The following is a 24330-nucleotide window of genomic DNA, read 5'->3' as shown; positions in this document are numbered from 1 at the left end:
CTCTCTCTCTCTCTCTCTCTCTCTCTCTCTCTCTCACACACACACACACACACACACACACACACACACACACACACACACACACACACACACACACACACACACACACACACACACACACACACACACACACACACACACACACACACACACACACACACTCATATATATAATCAATGTAATTAAAATCATCAAATAGGGATTTTAACATTAAATGCATTCTAATATATTTGAATAATGCAACATCATCTCTTTCACATCTTATCATCATAAATACCAATGATCATGCTATCATCTAATTTACTACATTAATTATCACATCAATATTCATTCATTGCAATAATAAACATATAATATCTCTCAATGGTTAGCATCATCATCATAGCAATCTACTAAATCCAACATGCATTTCATCAATAAGCATTTAATCTCTTAAGGGAATAAAATAACATAAACATAATTTACTAATTTAAATTCAACCAATTCGGTTAACATCACTTGTTATATTCCAATCATTAATCAAGTCATCATCTAACACATGGCAATACTAGATCACTACATTCATCCATCATAATCATCAAATTCACAATAAGTCATCACACATCTCAATGCAATTGTATAATCACAAATCACCATGAGACAATCCAACACATCACGGGTCGAAGACAATCACAAGACACATAAATCAATCAAGGCCATGCACTACAATGAAATGAAGCAACCATAATAAGGCCAATGCATCATAGAAAAATTTACATCCAAAATGCAAATTGCATAATCGTAGGAACATAGCCAAATCCACATCAAGAACAAGAATGAAAAAGAGCATGTTGAAGGGGCATTACATATTGATTTACCTTGTTGATTTCATAGATAGAAGTAATATGCTCAATTTTTACATCATGCTTATCTATATATTTCCAAATCATTGAATTCAACTTTAGTTTCTCTAGAATATCTCTAAATCATTGAATTCTACTTCTATTTTTCTAATATAATCGGAATATTATATATATGCATTTCTTAAAATGACCTCCAATCTAAAAATAAATAAACCTTTTTTATTTCCTTTTTAATGTTAACGTCATGTTTTTGATATTAATGATGATTAAATAACTTGCACATGAGAATAAAATAATATATTTATTGTAAATTTACCTAAATAGTTTATAAAAAATCACTACAAGGGGGGAGGGGGAATTCAAATATTCCTAATGAGAAGACAATTCATTATGTGATGATAATGAGATTCCCTCTATCTCCTCTATTTACCTAATTATGTCATGGTTTCCATCCAAACTAATCTAGATACTTAATTTTAACTCTTAGGATGACCTAATTACCTAGATAAGATTATAGTAATGATTATGTAACTTAATTCTGAATTAACATAGCCACACACTAGCTACTCATAACCTTATGCACATATATGATTAAGGATGTAGCATGATGCATATCAACTATCTTTATCTAAGGTCTTCAACTAGTTAAATGTGTGTCACCCAAACTAGCTTCAGCCAAGACAAAGACAATAAAGAATAATACAAGAACAAGAACGCTAAGAAAAAAGGCTTTAGCGACAATAAGATTAAAATAAAAACTATCTAAAATAATAGTAAAATTTTAAGCTTTTACAACATAAACAAAATAAGGCTTTTTCTTTTGACAAACCATGTATCTTACCCAAAATTTAAGAAAACAACTAGAGAAATAAGCAACATGATTTGAGCCAAGGTGAATTATAGGAATACAACTTATCAATGTATATCAATTCAACATTATGCAAATATGAGCTCAATCTAGTTAATAATTTACATTTCTTTATATAAAAATGTCAAGTTGTCTCTCATAAACAATGCCACCAATGTCTTGACTAAAATAGATCTAGAACTAGTAAATTTGCTTCAAGATATATATGGGCATCAATCTAAATTCATAAGCTTGTAAGCATTAAAGATTAATAAAGAACTTCACAGATTCTTGAAAACTATAAGACCCTTATCATAAACTATTAGGTTAAAAAAAAATACACCCTTTGTGTAACCCTTTTTTTTAATAAGCTACAAGGATAAACCTATTAAATGATAATGTTGCAACACTATCCATGAGAGTGTTGAAATTACTCTCAAACTAAAGGTTTAAATTTAGACTCAAGTTTTACACATATAGTAGAACAACTCTAAAACACTAAAAATACCAGCCTATTAAATATGCTTAGTAATAATTGTTGGCATTATGTGAACTGGTATGTGGACATAATGACATTGTATGTTGTCATTGATGTCAATATGTTGAAGAGGTATGAACCGGTATTTGTGCCAAAGTGAAGTGGTGTGCTTGTTCAAGAGGTATGAACCGGCATTTGTGCCAAAGTGAAGCGATGTGCTTGTTCAAGGTGAACCGACATATGCTTATGGGAACCGGCACATGGAAGCGTTGTATGACTACCGGTTGGTAGTCTCAACTTCAGGGTTTCCGGTTGAAGTGCTTCAAGCCTGTATGGCTCAACCAGTGATCTTTGTGTAATGAGTAAGCAATATAACAAAGAACAGATCATGTTGCCACGTCAGCCTTGTGCGCGTGAAGGATCTTGCATGATGAAGACTATCCCTATCTACCTCAGGAATGTGCGAAGTTTGTAAACAGTGAAAATGCATGATTGATTAACAGCCGCCATGAAATTGGTGGATAATGAATGATGGAGAATGTCTTGAGATTTATTCAAGATCTGTTGCATTTAATACAGTATGATCAACGGTCAGGATTGAACTATTTGAATTCCTTAACCTAACAGGTCTAGGGTTTAGGGTTTATGCTACCAACCTGTCTGTTGTCCTATAAGGTCGATGTTGTGATTCTTTTAGAGGTTGTTGACAAAATCTGTGTGTGAGTATCCAAGAGAAGGGATACGAGATCCTTACCAGACCAGAGGAGAGAAGTGATACCTACAGAGTGTAAGTGCAGAAGGTGAAGAGGAGCTGAAGCGGATCTGCATTGGCATTGAGTACTGTTACTAGATCATTGTAATACCTGTTGATCTCTAACCACCTCAACATTTGGAAAATCTCCTAACAGGGTAGCCTTAATTGGCTTGCTATAAATCCCTTAGCAGGGTAACTCAAAGTTATTGAGATCTGGAAAGCTAGAGAGCTCTGGAAATCCTTTAGCTATTGAGTTCTTGAAATCCTCTAACAAGGTACCCTTAACAGGGTTTAACCCTTAACCAGGTATTGTAGTCATCCCTTAACTGGGCGATCTCTAATAGGATTGGTTCCTAGCAGAACCTTTTGTAATGTCTTTAATAGGACAAGGCTTCTAACAGAGCGAACTTCCAAAGAGTTCAACAACAAGCTTGTGGGTATTCATCCCCATTGTGGTTTTTCCCAGTTGGGTTTCCACGTGAAAAATATGTGTGTCATATGTGATGCTTTTATCTTGTGATGCTTTGTTATTGCCTATTAAACATATGATGGTTCAATGTTCTATGTTGTCAATAAAATATGTTGAACTAGCTATTGTGAAGATATGATGATAGACTACCTGTTCATGCATAAGGGTGAAATGGCAGTGTAGTTTTGAGTTGAGTGGAAAACTCAGTGAGTAATTGGTTTATGATTGTTTTAGTTGTTCTGAGTTTTATCAGTTGCACTCTGTTTCAAATCGGTGTCACTATTTGCCAATCATTTGGAGTAATTGTTGTTGAACCGGTTTAGGTCTATATTTTGTCTGTACTGATTCACCGCCCCCTCTCAGTACCGGTTTGGTACTATTTATTCACCATTGAGTTATCTATTGGTATCAGAGCATCCTCCAGGTCCTCTATGTTATAAGCTTAACCGCTTGAGGTAAAGATCCCAGACAAATGATGAAGAGGGAAGGTCCAAAGTTTAATAGGGAAAATTTTGGTATATGGAAAGATAGGATGAAGATATTCATCAGAAGCATGGGTGCTCAACACTAGAGTTATGTTGAGAATGTCTATGTTGTCCCTACCGATACTCTCATCGATGACCAAAAGAGAGAGATACAAGAAAATAGGCAAGTCATGGAAGCTCTCATTAGTAGTCTATCTGACATTGAGTTTATTGATGTTCAAGACAAGGTAAATCCCAAAGAGGTATGGGATGCTCTTGAAAATATCTATGGTGGTGATGAACATGCAAAACAGGCTACGGAAGAAAGCCTGAGAGGGAAGTTTGAAGATATACAGATGGTTGAAGGTGAGACCATTCAGCAGTATGGAATAAGAATCAAAACAGTTGTTGGAGAAATTAAGAGTGCAGGTGGTAAAATAGAAGACTTCACTGTGGTAAGAAAAGTCCTAAGATCCCTATTGCCGGTCTATGCAATAAGGGTTGCTGCTATTTAGGAGCTGAGATCAATAGACAAGACTAAGGTATCCTTGGACTCCATCATAGCAAAGTTGACAGCCTATGAGCTAAATAGTTCTGATGGCAGTGTTCAAAAGACTGAATTAGCTTTCAAAGCTTTTGCTGTACCATCCAGGAAAGAAAAAGAAGCAAGCACTAGTGGTGAACCAAGACAGAGCAAAGTAATGGATGATGAGGAGTTTTTGATGGAATTTGAAGCTTTACTTGCCAGGAAGCTTCCTAAAGGAACCGGTAAATACAAAGGTAAGCTACCTTTGAAATGCTTTTCTTGTAATCGGATGGGACATATTGCTATAAACTATCCTAATGGTGATATCAAGGACAAACCCGAAAGGTTCAGGAAATTCAAAGGAGGAAACTAGAGAAACTGTTTTGTGGCAGTTGATGAAGGTGTCACAGATGAAGAATCAGAGGATGAAGAAAATGAAGATATTGTGTTTGTTGTTGTCAAAGAAGATGTGTTAGACAAGAAGGCTCTTGTCTCCTGGTTTGATAATTCCAATGAGTGGATCATTGACAGTGGTTGTTCTCACCATATGACTGGTGACCGGAGCAAGTTTCTATCCTTGGAGGAGTATGATGGTGGTGTGGTTCACTTTGGCAATGATGCACCATGCATGGTCAAAGGAAGAGGGTCCATCTCTCTGAATGGAAAGAGTAGTGCTGACAATGTGTACTGGGTTGATGGTCTCAGACACAACCTTCTGAGTGTTGCCCAACTGAATGAAAGTGGTCTCACTCTAGAATTCAAGAATGGAGTTTGCAGAATCAAGGGAAAAGATGGTGAATTGGTGGCCATCAGCATGCAAACTAAAGGTAATCTATTTCAGCTGAATGCAAATATAAGCACATGTCTTATGGCCAAATTTGATGATAGCTGGATATGGTATAGGAGACTCTGCCATGTAAAATTTGATAACATTGTAAAGGCCAGTAAGATCAAGGCAGTTAGAGGATTGCTGGTGCTAAGCAAACCGGATAGTACCTTGTGCAGAGAATGTCACTTGGGAAAAATGTCTTCCTCAACCTTTAAAGGTAAATCTTTCACTGCTGAGAACTTGCTTGATCTTGTGCATACTGATTTGTGTGGTCCTATGAAAACTAGGAGTGTGCAAGGTGATAGGTGCTTCATGATTCTCACTGATGACTTCTCAAGAATGACGTGGGTCAAATTATTGAAAGACAAGTCTGAAGCCTTTGTAAATTTTAAAGCTTTTAGAGCATTAGTGGAGAAGGAAAGCGGTAAAAGGATCAAGTGCCTGAGAACTGATCAAGGAGGGGAATTCACTTCCGGTGAATTCAACAAGTATTGTGAAGAATTCGGCATCAAGAGACAATTGTCTACCCCTTGGACTCCACAACATAATGGCCTAGCAAAGAGGAATAACTGGACTGTGGTTGAAGTAGCTAGAATCATGTTGATTCAAGGAAAGGTAGCTCACACCTTTTGGAGAGAAGCGGTGAGCACTGCAATCTACACAATGAACTGGGTACTCATCAAGAAAGGTAAGGACAAAACTCCTTATGAGTATTGGACTGGTAAGACACTTGTGGTTAGCTACTTTAGGGTATTTGGTAGAAAATGTTACATCAAGAGGAGTGAACATCAGGGCAAATTTGAAGCTAAATGCGACGAAAAAATATTCCTAGGATATTCCACCAAGAGTAAAGCTCTCAAGTGTTACAACAATAGGACTTAGAGAATTATGGAAAGTATCAATGTAAGAGTTGATGAATCCTCTAAGAAAACTGAGGAAACTGGTAGTGAGCAAGCTGTAAATGAACTGGTTCCAACTTTTTGGGAACAGGTTGTCAGTCAACCAAGTACTAGTAACACTATTCCTGAACCGGTGAATGCTGATACTGGTGAAGATGAGGATGAAGAGGAAAACCAAGAAGAACCAGTCAAGACCATTCCTCGGTATGTCAAGTTGAATCATGATCCTAAGAAGATCATAGGAGATAAGGATGCAGGAATCCTTACAAGAAGAAAGATCAGAGAAAACTCATGTATGATCTTTGTATTTGAGCTTAAATCATTCAAAGAGGCTCATAAAGATGAAGACTGGATCAAGGCTATGGAAGAGGAACTTGACCAAATAGAGAAAAATGGTACATGGTCCTTGGTACCCAGAGCAGAGCATAAAAATGTCATTAGCACCAAATGGGTGTTCAGAAACAAGTTGAATGAGGATGGCACAGTGATTAGAAACAAAGCCAGATTGGTGTGCAAAGGATATGCTCAAGAAGGAGAAGACTATGGAGAAACCTTTGCTCCTGTAGCCAGATTGGAAGGAGTTCGTATGCTTCTTGCATATGCAGCTTTTAAAGGCTTCAAAGTATTTCAAATGGATGTAAAATCTGCATTCCTAAATGGTGTACTTGAAGAGGAGGTGTATATTGAGCAACCAGATGGGTTTTCCCTATCTGAAGATAGTGACATGGCATGTAGGCTACATAAAGCCTTATATGGTCTAAAGCAAGCACCTAGGGCATGGTATGAGCACCTACATTCCCATCTTGTGAAGATTGGATTTGAGAGAACAAGTGAAGATAGAAATATCTACTTGAAGTTTTAAGGAGATCAGATCCTGATCTGTGAGGTATTTGTTGATGACATTATCTTTGGTGGTGATGACAAGATGTGTCATGAGTTTGTTGATGAGATGAAGAGTTTGAGATGTCACTCATAGAGGAGATTAAGTTCTTCATTGGACTACAGATTCAACAGATGAAGGATGGAATCTTTATCACTCAGTCCAAATATGTCAAAGAGGTGTTGAAGACCTTTGGCATGGAAGATAGAAAATTGGTTGGTACACCGATGGTGATCGGTAGTAAACTATCCAAAGAGGATGACTCTACATTGGTTGATGAGAAGGAATACCGATCAATGATTGGTAAGTTGCATTATGTAGTGCATAGCAGACCGTATATTGCACATGTAGCTGGCATTACTGCAAGGTTCCAGAAAATTCCAAGAGAATCCAACTTGGTTGCAGTCAAGCAGATTCTTAGGTATCTGAGGGGACTACTGACTATGGATTGTGGTATCCATATAGCAAGGACTTCAACTTGAAAGTGTTCATAGTTGTTGATTGGGCTGGTAATGTAGATGACCGGAAGAGCACAACGGGTAGTGCATTCTTCCTTGGTGGTAGACTGGTCTCATGGATGAGTAAAAAGTAGAGTTGTATCTCTCAATCTACAGCAGAAGTAGAGTATATTGCAGCTTTCATGAACAACACTCAGACAATTTGGATGAAGCATGTACTGAAAGGCTTCAAAATCCCTGTACTTGAACCGGTAAGTATATTCTATGATCACACAAGTGCTATCAATATTTCAAAGAATCTGGTTTTACATTCTAGAACCAAACACTTTGAGCTTAAGTATCATTTCTTAAGGGAAAAGGTTCAGAACAAAGAGATTGTACTGGAGCATCTGTCCAGTAAGGAGCAGTTAGCAAACATATTTACCAAGCCTCTTCCAAAGACTACATTTACACACTTAAGAGGTGAACTAGGGGTACTGCACCTTCAAAATGTGAACTAAAGGTATATTCTCCACATCAGTCATGTATTGCATAGTCAAATCTTTCTTCAGGATTGATGTGTTGAAGGATGCTACTCCTCAGGGGGAGCAACATAATGGAACCGGGAAGCTTGTGCCTCCACTTTGGCATTGTTGTCAAAGGGGGAGAAGATGTAAAGTGGAGAAGATATCTACAAAAATTGAGAAGATGTGAAGCAGAGAGATATCTTTGTATATTGCCATCAATGCCAAAGGGGGAGATTGTTGGCATTATGTGAACCGGTATGTGGACATAATGACATTGTATGTTGTCATTGATGTCAATATGTTGAAGAGGTATGAATCAGCATTTGTGCCAAAGTGAAGCGGTGTGCTTGTTCAAGAGGTATGAACCGGCATTTATGCCAAAGTGAAGTGGTGTGCTTGTTCAAGGTGAACCGACATATGCTTATGGGAACCGACACACTGAAGTGTTGTATGACTACCGGTTGGTAGTCTCAACTTTAGGGTTTTCGGTTGAAGTGCTTCAAGCCCGTATGGCCCAACTGGTGATCTTTGTGTAATGAGTAAGCAGTATAAAAAAGAACAGATCGTGTTGCCACGTCAGCCTTGTGCGCGTGAAGGATCTTGCATGAAGAAGACTATCCCTATCTACCCTGGGAATGTGCAAAGTTTGTAAATGGTGAAAACGCGTGATGGATTATCAACAGCCATGAAATCTGTTGATAAAGAACAATGGAGAATGTCTTGAGATTTATTCAAGATCTGCTGCATTTAATACAGTATGATCAACGGTCAGGATTGAACTATTTGAATTCCTTAACCTAACAGGTCTAGGGTTTAGGGTTTATGCTACCAACCTGTCTGTTGTCCTATAAGGTCAATGTTATGATTCTTTCAGAGGTTGTTGGCAAAAGTTGTGTGTGAGTATCCAAGAGAAGGGATACGAGATCCTTGCCAAACCAGAGGAGAGAAGTGATACCTACAGAGTGTAAGTGCAGAAGGTGAAGAGAATCTTAAGCAGATCTACATTGGCATTGAGTGTTGTTACCAGATCATTGTAATACCTATTGATCTCTTACCACCTCAACAGTTGGAAAATCCCCTAATAGGGTAGCCTTAACTAGCTTGCTATAAATCCCTTAACAGGGTAACTCAAAGTTATTGAGATCTGGAAAGCTAGAGAGCTCTGGAAATCCTTTAGCTATTGAGTTCTTGAAATCCTTTAACAAGGTGCCCTTAACAGGGTTTAACCTTTAACCGGGTATTGTAGCCATCCCTTAACTGAGTGATCTCTAAAAGGATCAATTCCTATCAGAACCTTTTGTAATGTCTTTAACCGGACAAGGCTTCTAATAGAGCGGACTTCCAAAGAGTTCAACAACAAGCTTGTGGGTATTCATCCCCACCGTGGTTTTTCCTAGTTGGGTTTCCACATGAAAAATATGTGTCGTATGTGATGCTTTTATCTTGTGATGCTTTGTTATTGCCTGTTAAGCATATGATGGTTCTATGTTTTATGCCTATCAATAAAACATGTTGAACTAGCTATTGTGAAGATATGATGATAGATTACCTATTCATGCATAAGGGTGAAATGGTAGTGTAGTTTTGAGTTGAGTGGAAAACTCAGTGAGTAATTGGTTTATGATTGTTTTAGTTGTTCTGAGTTTTACCGGTTGCACTCTGTTTCAAACCGGTGTCACTGTTTGCCAGTCATTTGGAGTAATTGCTACTGAACCGGTTTAGGTCTATATTTTGTCTTTACTGATTCACCCCCCCCTCTTAGTACCGGTTCGGTACTATTCGTTCATCATTGAGTTATCAATAGTAACTTTTTCAATATTTATATGTACGTCTTCAAGAATTTAACTACATAATTATCAAGAGTGCATTTCTGGATTCGATTGTGTGTAAAATTTTTGCATCAACATTTCAGATCACACTCTATGATCCATCATTAGGATGAAGAGAGTAAATAAAACTTACACGCAATTGAATCTAGAAATGCACTCTTGCTAATTATATGATGGATTGTGGAAATCTCTTAGAATTGATTTAACTGCATGTCACCAAAATTAGGAAAACCCAATAGAAACTAGCAAAAAGTGTAATTTCCTAATCAACCTCACCAAAAAAAGTGAAGAGAATATAATGTCAATAAAAAACACATCCAAATAAAAAAATATTTACTAAAAAAACAAAAAAACAAAACTGAACATATAATTGAAAAATATTATTTTATACTATTTAAATAGCAGTTATGTTTTAAAATATCTTCAAACATGTGCCAGCAAAACTATTAAATGTCCTAAATTATTTCTTACTTCTCAACATTAAAAAAAAATATAATAAAGAGGACATATATATATTGAAAGAGGGAGGAAACAAGAGTTGTGATACAACTAGAGTCCTTGCCTTTTATAAAAAATAGAAGATTTGTCCTATGTTTAAAATATTTGAGTAATATAGAGAAATACCCGATTGCAATGTAGGGAAAAAGTCATTTTGTGGATTGGAAGTTGAATAAAATCTAACCTTACTTTAATAACGCAACTACTTATTGATTAGACTTTATAGGTTTTGGGGTAGATCGCTCTCTGATGACTAGTTAGTACTCATCAAATTTGATACACTAAAGATAAAAGACATGCCATTATTTTCTCTCTCGCTATTTTTTGACACTATTTTTCGGTCACATAATGCTAGTAGCATACCCTTCATAGAGTTTTTCACTTATCTAGGTTTTCCCCAATTGAAATTATGTACCGCGAGTTTTGTATTTTGGATGATATGTGTTATTTGGTAACTCAAATATTTATTTCATTGTATGTTAATTAGCCTTTACAATGGTGTAACCATGTACAATATATTTTTGATGTATAAATCCAATGATTATGAATCATTTTTCCTAAAGAAGGAAAAATTTAACTATGAGATTTCGGGTAGATCCCTCTTCAAAGAGTATAAATTCCTCATTAACTTTGATACACTGAAGATCAATGGCATGTTTTTGTTTTCTCATGAACACCATGTACTAAAATGTTATAATTGAGGATGCAGTTACATATACCTTCTTCATAATCTTACAAATTTATTGAAAAATAAAGGTGAAATTTCATTTAGTCACATGCACAACACCTAGTTGTAGACATGATAGAAAATACTTTGTGTTGCAATTCACCTATTCACACAAAAATACAAAGATGCAAAAGGTAAGCATACCTAAGTTGTTTGTCTCCTAATTTGCAAAAATAATATTGGTTCAAAATTAGTTGATCCCTACTTATATGATAAGGTATTTTCGTGTTCTTGTAACATAGACAACCTATAATCTTATTTACCTATATGTCTTGTTAACTTTGTGCTAGATAGAAACCAATGAAAGTATCCTAACAAACTTTTAAGAGTAAAACTAGAAATAAATAGTGGGACCATGAAATACTAGTCATCATCTTGCAGTTGGATTTTTAGGCATATGATACTATAGTGTTCTTATGAGGCCACTATCTAGAAAACAACCAATTGGGAAGGGATGGAAGTTAGATTTTTAATTAATTATACATATATTATATTTAAAGTTCAGTATTATTGTTATAATATTAAATATTATATTATATTTATATATATTCAATATTTTTTATATTTATATCTAATTGCACCCTAATCTAAAATAGACTCTAATTCAACCATAATAATTACTCAATTCTTTTTTGTATAACCTTGACCCTAATTTAATTTGGATCCTAAATGTATATTAATTAAACCATAACACTTACATAAGATTAATTGTAATTGTAAAAGAAGTAATTATCTAATTACTTTAGGACTTAATTTAAAATAATTTTTCCAAAGAAGACATCAATTTGATTCTTTTATAATAAAAATTTTCAAGTAACACTTATACTCACTTTTATGATCTAGTAAATCAATTTTTTATTATATTTTGAATTATTAAATAATTTTGTTTTCTTTGAATTTCAATAACTCTAACCTTAAAATTAACATTTATATGATAATCATATTAGGGTTAGGATAAACAATAATAGCTACTTTGTAATCTCTCATCAACATTTTGCGCTTCCAAAATAATCTTATACCCAAGTTCCCTCTGCAACTCTCCTGCCTACCCCGCGTTTGAATCTGAGTTCCTGGATGATCGGCCCCTCTGAAGAGGGCCCCCCTCCCTACACTAGGACCCAATATCCGATTCCATGGTCAGAGCGCATGGTGTAGTGCTGGCTACCGGGTCCCCATGGTCTTCAGGTCATACAGAAGAAAACGCCAGTCTTCACACCCCTTCCACTTCGCCAGTTTTGACCGATGTTGGGCTGAATGGGAAAGAAAGGAATATACCACATCCCGGACCAAAAACTTTTGCCGAATAGGTGGATGTGGATCATATGAAGGAGAATACCAAGTCTAGCTAGAAGAGAACCCTCCTTGGGTCCACAAATTTGAGCCCTGAAGCTGCTGTGGCCACCTTCTCCCAAATGGAAGACAAAACAGAGATAAAACTCCCAGACAACCTAATGGACAGAATTGCCTCTTGCCTTCACCTGGCAATAGTTGGTCGATTCTTCTCCTTTCGACCATCTATTGACATGGTCAGGTGATGGGCAAAATCTCATTGGAAGATTAAAGGATGCCTGGAGGTATCAACAATGTTGGGGGGACTCTTTCTATTCAAGTTCAACACTAAGGAGGATCTGATCTATGTCTTGTCGGGTTCTTGGGCATATGGTAAGAATTTCCTAACCATGGCTAAATGGAAGCCTAGCTTTGACCCCTCCACAGAACTAAACCACATGGCTCCAGCCTGGGTAAGGCTCCCTGGGCTCCCTCTGGAGTTTTGGGATGAACAAATCTTCCGCTAGATAGAAAATTGGTTTGGGAGTTTTGTCTTAGCTAACTCAGTCACTCTCAATAAATCCAGGTTGGTCTACGCTCGCTTTTGTGTTAATGTTACTATTAACAAGGCTCTCCCAAACTTTATCTCCCTAAAATCAAAATGGGGAAAATGGTCCCAGGCTATTGTGTATGAAAATACCACCCTGTTTTGCCAGAAATGCAAAAATCAGGGTCATTCCTATACTGAATGTAAAGCCTCCGTGGTTGCGAAACCCAAGCTCAAAAATAAATCCATCTGGGCCAAGCCCATCAACCTTGGTGACCCATCATCCTCGACTCCTCTAGAGCTGACTACTATGAATGAAATATCTGACGATTACCCCCACATGGACAAGATCCTAGAGATTTTAAAATCCCCAGCAGACCCAGTCAAAAATGCCAATCCAAGCATCCCCCTGGAAGAGGGGGAGATCCCACAGGTGATAGCTCTCAACCTATCCCCAAACTCCCTTCCACCTGCTTCCCCCACTCCCTTAGTCCTTCATGCCCCTAGCTCATTTTTGGCTAAGCCTCTTATGGTTGAGGCTATTTTGCCCACCTCATCACCCCCTCTCTCCCCTGCAATGGGGGTTAGAGATCCTCACCCTGGAAACTCCCTAACAACTTTGCTAAAAGTGTCCCCCCGGGATCTCCTCAGATGGATAATGAAGAATGGATAACCCAGAAGAAGAAATTCAAGGCCAAGAAAGCGAATGTGGGGGGAACTGAAAATAAAGTTAGATGACCCTTTGAAGAGTCCCGAGACACAAGGTTATGGCCAGGGACATTGGAAAGGGTAGACAACTAACCCTAGATGGACTCAAAAAAAGTAAGAAATGAAGTTCTTCTCTTGGAACATAAGGGGTCTAAACAGCCCCCATAAGCAGTTCGCCATAAAACAACTCATTTTGGTGATGAAAATTGACATTTGCCTTCTTCAAGAAGTCAAAATGCCCTTCCAAACATTTGCTTCGGTTGCTAGTAAATTTTGGCCTAGAGCGGACTATCTATATGTGGATGCATTGGGTGCTTCTGGGGGTATTTCTACCCTCTGGGATCCCATTAAAATGAAAGGTAAGCTTTTCACTAGCTCCCAAAATTTCCTAGCGGTTTCTCTTCATTATGGTGAACAATGCTGGCAGATGTTCAATATCTATGCTCCCAACTCTAGGTCAAGGAAACGGCTTCTGTGGGAGGAAATTTCTAATCTCATTGTGGCTAATCAGAAGGCTTAGTTTATGCTTGTAGGAGATTTTAATTCCCCCTCTACCCCTCTGAGAAGTGTGGAGGCCTTGAGGATTTCTCTAACAGCATGGGCGAATTGGCCAACTTCATTAATGCTTCTAGCCTTATGGATATTGACCTACAGGGTGCTCCCTTCACTTGGTCCAACAATAGGAAAGGAAAACATCTTATTCAAGTCAGACTGGATATATTCTTGATTTCCACCAATTGGGACATCAGACATAGCTCCTACCTGAAAACCCTACCAAGGATTGCATCTGATCACAACCCCCTTCTTCTCCACTAGAAAGACAAACCCTACCAGCCCCCCCCCCCCCTTTTTCTATGAGATCATGTGGGCCTCTCATCCCAATTTCAGGGAGCTGGTTAGACTTTGGTGGACCACCCCAATCTAAAGGACTACTATGTTCAGAATTATGGAGAAATTAAAGCTAATTACTAGGGAAGTCAAAGGTTGGAATAGGACCACCTTTGGAGACATCTTCAAAAGAAAGAAGGACCTAGGGTCTAGACTGGAACAACTTTAGAATATCATGGCTACCGGTAACCCCTCGAACCCCATTTTGAAGGAGGAAGAAGACTGCCGCAAGAGCTGGAAAGATTCCCTCTCCAAGGAAGAAGTATACTGGAAGCAAAGATCCAAAATCCAGTGGTTGAAGGATGGGGATAGAAATTCTGCATTCTTCCACAGATTGGCTTGTATCTACAGGAGAAGGAACTATATCAAAATTATTAAGGATGAAACTGGCCAGGAGATCACTTAAGACTCCCTACTTGGGCAGAGTGCAGTGGAATTTTTCACTAGACTATATGCAGATAATGGTGGAACTGATACTGCGGTCCAGGACTGCCTTGTTAGTAAGCTTCCGATGGTCATCAATGAGGATGACAACTGACAAATTTTGGACCCATCTTTGCTGATGAAGTCCATCGGGATTTCTTTGCTATGGGGGCCTACAAGACTCTAGCCCTAGATGGCTTCCCCCTGACTTTCTTCTTGGATTATTGGGACATTGTTAGCTACGATGTCACCAAAGTTGTTCAAGATTTCTTTAAGATGGGGAGATTGCTGAAAAAGATCAACAACAATTTCATTGTCCTCATCCCTAAGACCATTACACCCAGCTGCTTGAAGGAGTATCATCCCATAAGCCTCTATGATACTCTTCAAGGTCCTTGTGAATAGGGTTAAGCCCTTCCTAGAAAAATTTATCAGCCCATCCCAGAAAGGCTTTGTCCTGGGGTGCCAAATTTTGGATGTTGCCATTGCCACTCATGAGATAATCCACTCCATGGATAGGAGAAAAATACTATATATGGCCTTTAAACATGATATATCTAAAGCTTATGACAAGGTTAATTAGGATTTTGTTTTCAAAGTGCTTCTAAAACTGGGATTTAACCAAAAAATGGTGAGTATGATTTGGGAATGTGTTACCACGGTTCAATTCTTGGTTTTGATTAATGGGACTCCTAGGGGCTATTTCAAAGCTGGAAAAGGTATCTGACAGGGCGACCCTCTGTCACCTTATTTGTTTATCATGATAGCTGAAGTCTTAAGAAGAAATGTGACCCATCTGGTCACCAATGGTAAGCTCCAAGGGTTCAAAGTGGCCTCCAGGCTCTCCCCCTCTAATATTCAATAGTTTGTGGATGACACTTTCCTATTTGGTAACTCTTCTGTCATGGAGGCTAAAGGGTGGAAGATCTTACTTGCCGACTATGCCAAGGCTTCAGGACAATGCATCAACTATGAGAAGAGTAATCTCTTCTTCTTCAACACTCCAAATGACCTCCAACTCAAAATTCTCTCTATCCTCAAATGCAAGCTGGCAACTCTTCCAAGGACCTACTTGGGCCTCCCCCTCATGATCAAGGAAGTCACCCCCACCTTTTGGAACTCTATTTTGGAACGAATGCAAGAAAAACTTGCAGGATAGAAAGGGAAATTCCTAAGTAGTGCGAGGAAGCTCCAGCTTCTTATAGCCTCCCTACAGGGAATTCTGCTGTATTTCCTTTCCATGTTTAAAATATCAAGAACCATGGGCGAAAAACTTGAGAAAATCCAAAAAACCTTCTTATGGATTGGCCTAGAAGAGAAAAAACGCCTTGCGCTGGTCAATTGGGATATCGTGTGCTAACCCAAATCAATGGGAGGTTTGGGTATAAGAAAGATTAATGCCCTTAATAAGGTGCTAATTGCCAAGATTGAGTGGACTTTGGCTAAAGGTGAGGCGGACTGATGCAACATCATCAAAGCTAAGTACCTGGACTAGGAACATTTCTATTATAATTTGAGTATAGCCAACCTTCCCCAAGGATCCAAGATGTGGAATAACATCTTGAAGAGAAGAGTGATGATTAGAGAAGGTCTGAAATGGTAGTTGGGAGATGCTAGAAAGGTGAGATTTTGGGAAGACTTTTGGAAGGAGGACAGGCCTTTGGTCAACACTCGCTTCCATCAAATTATGAACCACCGTAAAGGTATCCCGGGGGATTATATTTGCAGATTATTTGGTACTAGGAGGTTTTTGCTGGAAGGACATTGTTCACATCTTCAGTAGCAGACCTAACCTGGTCCCCCTTGCTTAGGAGCTGCAACACATATTGGCGGAAACCAGAATCCCCTGGCCCTGAATGAAGACAACTTCATTTGGAAAGACACCTAATTGGGCTCATTCTAGGTCAAATCTGCTTACAATCACCTCCTTAAACCCCCTATGGACGCTCAATGCTAGAAGAAAGCTTGGAACCCTCAGCTAATCCCTAAAATCAATTTCTTCTAGTCATCCCTCATGCATGGTAAAACCCTCACACTTGATAACTTGAAGAAGAGGGGATTCCATCTCCCCAACAGATGTAGTCTGTGTAAAGCTAATGAGGAATCTATTGACCACCTTTTTGTCCTCTATCCCTTTGTTGCTAATCTTTGGTTCATCACTCTTCAGAAATGTAGTCTTTGCTAGGTCTTCCAGAAGGAGATAATTTTTTTGCTTTTGATTTGACCCCCCTCCCATCACCCCCTCATCATTCATCTATGGAAACAAATACTGCCACACATTTGTTGGGCCTTATGGAGAGAAAGAAACAACAGAATTTTTAGAGACACTAAGACCCCCCCAGACACTATGGCACACTTTTGCTTAAAGATGATCTCTGAAAACTTAAAAGTTACAAAATGGAAAATTCCCCCTTATCCTCCCAATGAGGTTGAGAAAAAAATTGCTGATTGTTGGAAGCTCCCCCTAGTTTTGATAGTTTCAACAACAGTACCAAGAACAAAAGATGGATGACCAGATGGTCAAACCCCAAGTTACACTGATTTAAACTGAATTTTGATGGTTCAGCCCAAAGCAATTGTCAGGCCGGGGGTGGAGTCATTCGAGACCATTTGGGGAACACGGTGAGGGATATCAGGTGCCTCTTGGTCAAGATGGAGGACTTCACCATCCGCCACATTTTTAGAGAAGGAAACAAAGCTGTCGATTCCATGGCGGCTATAGGAAGGCTACAAAATGGCTTACGATGTTGGAGGGACCCCAGTCTGCTGTTGGTCACCACAAAGGTAATCTTGGAAAAGGGAAAGGCCTTTACCTAGGAAGGGACCATCCTATCTGCTCAGTGATGAAGGAAACCTTCATTCAAAGTTCAAATTGGCACGAGAATCTCGCCAATTACTATCCTAGACAACCACGTATCAAAGGTAGGCTTAGTCACCACTACCACATGGGATGGATTTATGATGAAAGTATAGACATCGGGAATGATTGCTCCCTAATTATTACCCAGATGGAGCCAACTAGTGACGATAAAGGTGGCGTTGGTGACTTGTCAACTCACATTGGCTTGAATGAAGGCTTGCATGTTCCGAGTAGATCTTTGGTTTTTGATATCTACTTGATCTTAAGGGATAATAATCACTCTGATTATTACGACCGTTTATTCCAAGTTTGGCACAATTATTTTAACAATTCTGCCTTAAGCTTGCTTCGGCTCTACGTTTTTTCTTTAAGTCATTCTCAATCTGTTAAGCTAGAGGATTCAAGAATGGGGGGAATAGGCTCAAACTGGAACCCAATAAAGTGGATGAGTTCAAAGCTAAACCAGTGGCCTGGTTTGTGTGCATTGAAGGCGGTATTGACAAATTCATGAAAGTATGAAGGGAAATGATGAAAGACTATCCAGATAATTTGTGACTTCCTAGGAAGACAGAAGGGTGACCATGGGGGGAATCTCTTTCAAAATCAATGAAGAGGTTATAGCCTAGGTGATAGGCCTTTCTATGGAGGGCAAAAAGTGGAAAAAGCAGAGCCACATTGCGGATTCTACCAACCTTAACTAGTTCTTCTCTAGGGAAAAAACCCTGTCAAGAGGGTAGGAGGATTCAATAGGGAGGAGCTTCCTCACCCATGGGACGAGGTTTGCTATATCCTGATGAAGTATTTTATGCTAGAGGGAAGGTATGACATTTTCTACTGCTACTATCTCCCATTCCTTAACCATTTGAGGAATAAAAACCTCATTTCCATTATGTTCTTTTTACTGCATTCTATGGATGGTAATATTAAAGATATAGCTGAAGCTAAGGAAAAATGGAAAGACTTTCCCATCCTACATTAGGGCCTTATTCTCTGCCTGTATAACTTTCACCTTCCCCTTTGCCCGCCCCATTCCATCTTTGTGCAGAATGTCAGTCCCTCGACCCACCTTCTTGCCATTAATGATTCAAGCCCTTGGTGCCCGAAAATTGGCTCCTCTAGCAAGAAAACCAAGAATCACTCCCCAGAGGAGGTCAAAACTCCCAAAAGAGTCAAAATCCAAGAGATTGACTTTAATTTGGAAATTACTAAAGAAGCCAATACCCCCCGTCATTCTATCAGACTGGCCTCTAAACCCTTGGATAAATCCCTGAGAGACCCCTCCTCCTCGCATGACATGGGCAATTCCATTCCGACCGATAAAATGCCCTTGGCCCAGCACAATCCGAACCCTCATTCTATGAGCTCCACCCAGATTTCAGAAAGCCCCTTATCCTTCAAGAGTTTGGAGCCATCCAATTTCCCCTCCCCAAACTTCAGGATGGAAAAAATGTTGGTCGTTAAAGAGGCCAAAAACGTGAAGGAGGAGGAATCCAACCTGGTAGAGCTTGAGAAAAATATGGAGGCCCTCTCTGACAATGTGCAGGTGATCACTAGCAGACTAGAGGCGGTGGAGTCCAAGATGCACAATCTTTCCAAATTTGCTCTGAATGTTATGAGATGCTCGGCTACTACGTTGTGCCTAAAGCAAGAAAGCACGACCAAAGGGAAAGACAAGGAGGACGACAACTACAAAGGCCTTTTCAAGTTCCTCACTAAGGAATGGACTAGAAAGTTGCTCCCTAAGAAGAGCCAAGGGAAAAAGAAATAAATTTCTATTTGTGGAGTTTTTTGTCTATTTTGTGTAGTTGTTGGACAGATAAGCCTAGTTTATGCTTTTGTTTATACTTTTCTATTTATTGCCCTGCATGGCAAATGACTTATACTCTGACTATTATTATTTTATCACTGATAAACTCTCGTAGTATGGTTTTTGTTTTTGATAGAGGCAAAAGGCTGGTACTTTGTTGATTATATGCGGACAATGGTTCTGCCACTGTTCTCATAATTGTTCCTATGGGTCAGCCCCCTCGTTTTTGGCTGCTTTTAATATCAAAAACAACTACTTTGTCAATAACTATCAATTTATTCTTTTATTTTTCTTTACATGTGGAGAAACTTGTACAAATATTATAATTTATAACACTGAAAAATTCAGTTAATTATGACATATCTACTACATACTAAAATAAATTTATTAATTATATAATTAATATTTAATATCTATATTTCAAATAAAATATTTAACATATTTATAATAGTAATTCTCATACTAATTCCTTATGTTAAGAATTAAAAAAAAAATAAAAAAATTTATAATTTATTGAAAAGACAAAATATTAAATACATTTAAAAAATATTATAAATAATATAAATTTAAAATAATTAAAAATAAATTGAATATAAAAAATAATATTAATAATTTTTAAGATAATGATATTAATTGTAAAAATAAATATCACTCAAATTATAATTAAAAATTTAAAACTCATTAAACATAAAATAAATTTAATTAAATTTATTAATTATAATAAAAATATAAATATTAAAAATAATTTAAAATAATCATATTAATTATTAAATGAAATAAAACTAAAGTAGAAATTTAAAAATTTATATAATTTCTTTAAAACTAATTAAACGTTAAAGAAATTTAAATTTTAATTGTAATGAAAATATAAATATTAAAATGATTTCAACAAAAAATAATCCCCACATTGCTAATGCAACTATGCATGAGGCAATAAATGTTTCTACTCAAGACCAAAAATAAAATAAAATAAAAAAAAAACATTAATTTTCGTGCAAAATAAAAAATATTAAAATCAAACCATAACATATACAATTTATTTCTTTAATAACACAGTTTCCAAAGACAAAATTAATTGTAAATATTCTCTTGCCTACAAAGGCAGGGAATAATAATACAATATCTTATATTTATTTGTGTAGAAGCTTTCAACCAAAGAAACACAAGACATGAAATCAGTTCAACTTTCTAAGGGATACCATGAAATCAATTCAACTTTCTAAGGGATATCATGAAAAGTCACATGGACGGTTGGGTGTACATCATCTCTCTAGCTTATAGTCATATACTTTCCACAAACATGATTACTCCTCCTGTTCCATTAATTAAATAATTAACATGTTTTCTAAATGATATTTTTAATATTTTAGATGGATAATATAGTTATGTCGTTTAGAGAAACATGATTATATAAAGCTTTCCTCTATTAGTTAAATAACAATATTTGCAACATTCTATTATGATTTGCAAATAATATTTTGTTTCTTATTCCTCCTCACCATTGCCATTTTTTTCTTACAATTGATATTTTATAAAATAAAAAATATATTTTAATAATAGATTATTAAGTGCATTTTACAATATTATTGTCTTGCATTCAAAAATATTTCAAAATATTTTTATAGAAGAATTATGTATATAGACTAGGTGAGTAAGGTTATGTACTACACTTATCTATTTTGTGTTTTAGAGCACGTGATTCCATTAACTAGGGGAAAAGTGGGAAACTGCCTTAGAAGCCACATAGACCAGTTTGATTATGAATCATAGGAGGACTTAGAGTCCTTGTACACTTCCTCTTCATTTGACTCCAACACCTTCACATCCTTATGAGTCAGATTAGTAGAGGTTTTTTGTTTCATTTCTCTAATAGGATTAAAGTGGGTAGGGAAAAGCTTAGGTTTAGAAGAGGAGCTAGCAGTGGGGTTGGGTTTTTCCATGGGGGCACCAGAGAGCTCAACTACTATATTTGGGTTTGACAAGGGGCCAAGAGAACTTAATAGTGACCCCCTGGGAGGGATTAAGGCAACGTGAAAGTTATAGAGTCCAAGAATTAACCCTTGATCGAAGGGAAAGGAACTTTTAGACTTATCTCTTACAATAGATTGAGATAATGAAGAAAAAAGCTAGTAAGAAAAATTCATTTTTATACCTTACATGAGGTAGTTTAACATTTGGGAAAGCTAGGTATGAAATCTTTTCTAACGTCCATCCAAGGTGAAGAATTTCATTAGCAAAGGGTAGCATCTTTCTAAATATCAGGTAGCTCTTCTATGTTATACCCACTTTGTAATCGAGAAGCCTCTTCTCTCCACTTGAAAAATAGCTTAAATTCCTCCTTATAAGACTATTTCGACTTCTTGGGGAAATTTATTCCAACTCGTAGAAGCCCAATGATAGCAGCAATCAAATTCGGAGTGACTTTGAAGGCAACCTTTCCAATTTTCACCTCCCTCTTTTTTTAGGTCTAGGCAAAATTCTTGGAGAGCTCTGGGTTGAAACCATGCATGCCTTCAATAGAGTTATACAAGTTTCCTTTAACCTCTTTTTGCAATAGCTTAGGTTTACTTTTGAATTTCCAATCAATATTTTTGGAGTCTTTTTAGACCAGTGTTGAGTTAGTTCCTCTACAAATTCCACTCCTACATACCTCCTCATTTTAGATTGCAAACTATAAAACGTTTGATACGAATAAAAACTTTATTTTTATCACGATGCAACATATTTGCATTATGTTTTTACTCCTTTGTAATATGAACACATACCAACATTACAACAACAACAAAAAGGAACATTGGAAGAAAATTGAATATTTTGGACCATGAACAACTATCCACCATAGCATTCACTTATTATGTAACTTTATTGTCCATTGATGAGGCTTCACTTATAAACAACAAAACATGATCGGTATTAAAAAAGATAGATTTCAAATTCTCTATAAATTCTATCTATAACTAACAAGTCAAGCACAATATACCTTTGATCTTATATTTATTAATTAATAAAAATTAAAAAACTATTATATTTGAATGATCAGATGTGATAGACAATTTGAAGGTTGAATGGGGACGTGACCAATTGTTCCTCCATCGGCTTCAATGAAAAAGTAGTTCTCAATGTCCATTCGTACTATGAGTACATATCAACAGACTAAGAATATCTAACATACATTCACACTTGAAGCAAAGAAACAACCAAATCTATAGAGAAGTAGGTGGCTATCCAACTATACAAAGAGAGATTTATTATTATTACTAGTGGGCCGTGCCAAAGCTATTGGAAACCAACAAACTACATTCACCAATAAATCATATGGACGGTTGGATTCCCGTTGAACGAGGATGGGTATGGTCATGCTTTTCCAAACAACATTTTCATCATCGACTTTAAGAAACCCTCCACAAAACAAGATATACAATTCTTCTTAATGTTTCATTTAAAAAAAATATTAATTTCTATTGGTAAATATTTTTTTTTTAAACAATAAAATATTTATTAGTTTGTTTGCATCATTAAATTTTATACAATTTTTTTATCAATTTTAAAACACTTACTGTATTCAACGATTAAAAAACCGTGAAATTGTTATCCTATTTTACTTCTTAAGAATGTTTACTCATATATTTGAATACACAGACATACATATTTATGCACATACACACACATGCATATACATATACATATGCATGTACATATACATATACACATGTGAAATACCTTCTTAATTAAATATTTAATAATTATTTATTCTATTCATATTAAAATCTACATTCTTATTTATGATTGAAGTTGCATTTGAAAAAGATCAATTTGTCAATATTTCTATTAAGTCTACATAAAAAGTCATGTAGTTTTAGATTTGCATTGGAAATTGCCAATTATTTACATAATCATATCAAAATGTCATCATAGGTGAACATCGCATGACCATGATGGAAGAAATGATTAATCTAATTAGGCATATAATGAATGTTTGCATTCTTAAGAAGAAAGAGTATATTCTTGTTGTGTGTGTTGAGATGTGATTCTAGGAATGGGTGCCAAATATGGGTAAATAGAGAAGGATAGCTCTATTTTTATGAAAATCTAGTTGTTTTAAGTGCTTTGGTTAAAGACTTGTTCACTAAAATAGATGAATTATCCTAGCAAAATTTATTGTTATTGTCTTTTCCATTTCTTGATAATAGGGCATTGCATTATCATGTTTTAGAAGTGCATGTAGATGCATCAAATTGCTCCAAGGTTTCCATCTTGCCATTGTTTCTAGGTAGCCAGGCTCTTCATGAAAGGTTGGGTATTCTCCAAAGTATGAAGAATTCTAGCGAAGAATTGCTTTGTGGTTGGGCAAAAATAGTGCCTGAGCCATGTTTGTATCCTTCGAATTGCAACTGACCTTGTGGGTTGGTTGCAACCAATAACATTCTTTATAAATTTGTATTAAATCATTATTATAATTGTATTTATATATTGATTACTGATGTTGACAAGACATGATAGCCAATATTGTAATATGTATTTATGATGTATATGTTCTATTATTGAGAATAAGCACTTAAACTTAAAAATTTGTGTTTTTGATATATTATAATATATGGAGTTAAATGGTTATATTATTTCTTTGATGATGTGGAAAATGAGTATTTTATTAATTTGTAAGATAAATAAGGTTTAGGATCTTACAAGTGGTCATCTCCTCCACAAATATCTTGAGCCTTTATGATCATTCCAAGTATGATGGGGCATCCATTATCTTGGTTTATTTTAACTCTCATGTTTCATTTGTTATGAGTTAATTAAAAGACTTCCCAATGATATATCT

The sequence above is a fragment of the Cryptomeria japonica genome, chromosome 5 (genome assembly GCF_030272615.1).
Source record: "Cryptomeria japonica chromosome 5, Sugi_1.0, whole genome shotgun sequence".
NCBI lineage: Eukaryota > Viridiplantae > Streptophyta > Pinopsida > Cupressales > Cupressaceae > Cryptomeria > Cryptomeria japonica.
This window is presented reverse-complemented; position numbering follows the sequence as displayed.